Raw genomic sequence first — 1,811 nt, 5'->3', positions numbered from 1 at the left:
CAAACGTTCTAGTCGGAATTCGGTTCCAGATGTTACTTGTGGGTGGTTGGCGAGTGCTCTGGTGTGGTTTGCTTCTTTTTTCCTATCAAACATCTATCGTCCTTATTAAATCTGCACTTTTTCTTTTTTATGTTTGTTACTCTCTTGTAACACCTCTAATCTTCTGGCGCTCTATGACCTTATGCAGTTGCGAGTGCCTTAAAACCTCTACTAAAACTAAAAGATGTTACTTTTCTCTCTGGAACCTTTCCTTTCCTGGTCCATGTCCCGTCACAGAACGAGGGAAGTACCGCTCCGGCACAATAGTTCTTTTCGGAATATGACCGTAAAGCTTAACACCGACTCGCACACATATATACAAGAGACAATAGTATGTTATTCAGTGTCGTAATAATGATAATAATATCCCATCATCTATTCTCTCACCTTTCAACGTTCAGAATCCCAGTCCTCAGAATGCTGTGTGTGGTAAATCCCTTCACTCACTCAAAGAACACACTTCGGCCCAGTATTCTGTACTGCTCGCCCCGTGACGAATTCGGTTGCTGTATACACACGCACACATACACGAACGCACACGCACGCGCGCGCACTCAGGGCTAGCAAAATCTCACAGCTGGTTACGCTGGTGCACCCAAATCGCCGCCGCGCAAATTGTCACAGATGTGAAATCCTACCCGCACGTTCACCCAATCGTGTCTAATCAAACGTATCAGCATTTTCCCACAGATTTCAGCGGTATATTCACGAGCAACAATCTGCAGTAGTCCACCATATGGAACGCGCTCTACTACTGCCGCAGCCTCTCTAGCTCTCCGAAGATCTCCCCAAAGACCCGGTCGATCGATTCCTCCTCAAATCTTTCTCTCTTCCGGGTTTTTTCCCCCCGCCCGCTCGTTTATTGATTTCCCTGGCAGTCGCGGCAGCGCACGCAACGGTAAAGTGTTTCCACAACAACTGGACACTGGGGTAGCGGCGGGAGATCACTTCCGGGTGGGCAGGGTTACAGCACACACTAATTATTGTGTCCGCTCTATTTATTGTTTCCTGTACTTTCGTTTTTGTAGAAAGAGTTTTGCGCCCGGCACTTGCAACACAAATTATGTCCTACTTGGACAATAAAGCATCATCTTATCTTAACCCTATCTGTACGCCCTGGGGTCATTTTGTACACCCGGGGATGTATTCTTCACATTTTAGAATACTTCTAGTACGAAGATCTCTTTGAAACTTTCAGTATTTCTCAAAAAACTATTTTGACAGACTGCCATGCAAAACGTACGGATCGGATTCACGAGTAAATTTCCTCTTTGGGAAGTAGTGGCACATAGTTCCCCACGTCGTATGGACACGATAGTAAAACACCACGTACGGATAGGGTTAAGTGGTGGCACAGAGTTCCTCACGTCGTATGGATACGATTGTAAAACACCACGTACGGATAAGGTAAAGTGGTGGCACAGAGTTCCCCACGTCGTATGGATACGATAGTAAAACACGACGTACGGATAGGGTTAAATAGATGATGTACCGTAACAACCGAATACAAGAGGTTTTCCTATAATGATATGTGAGGCAGCGTGGTGGAATCAGGCTCTCGTCAAAATAATCAAAGTGAAGAAACTTGCATTTTTCCGCAGGTTTGTGAATTTTTATCAGTTTTTTGTTTTTGGACTCAACACCTTTCATGCACATTAAAGAACTCATTTCTGTGTGGATTTTTCTGGAAAAAAGTCGATTAATTGCCCGAAATATGTAAATGTCCAGTTGCCATGGACTGTAAAGCTAAGGAAATAACTAATCTTTGGCAG

The 1,811-nt window shown here is 44.5% G+C and overlaps 1 protein-coding gene across 1 annotated transcript in view; it reads right to left on the bottom strand.

Annotated features, from left to right (window-relative positions):
* Window positions 1-1,181, bottom strand: part of LOC101847368 (cationic amino acid transporter 4) — a gene marked incomplete in the record, with an annotated part of 40,776 nt that extends 39,595 nt beyond the window's left edge. Inside the window, 1 exon segment of the mRNA XM_035972247.1 lies at window positions 427-1,181.
* Between the last annotated feature and the right edge of the window lie 630 nt (window positions 1,182-1,811).

The sequence above is a fragment of the Aplysia californica genome, unplaced genomic scaffold (assembly GCF_000002075.1).
Source record: "Aplysia californica isolate F4 #8 unplaced genomic scaffold, AplCal3.0 scaffold00624, whole genome shotgun sequence".
Taxonomy (NCBI): Eukaryota; Metazoa; Mollusca; class Gastropoda; order Aplysiida; family Aplysiidae; genus Aplysia; species Aplysia californica.
This window is presented reverse-complemented; position numbering and strand designations above follow the sequence as displayed.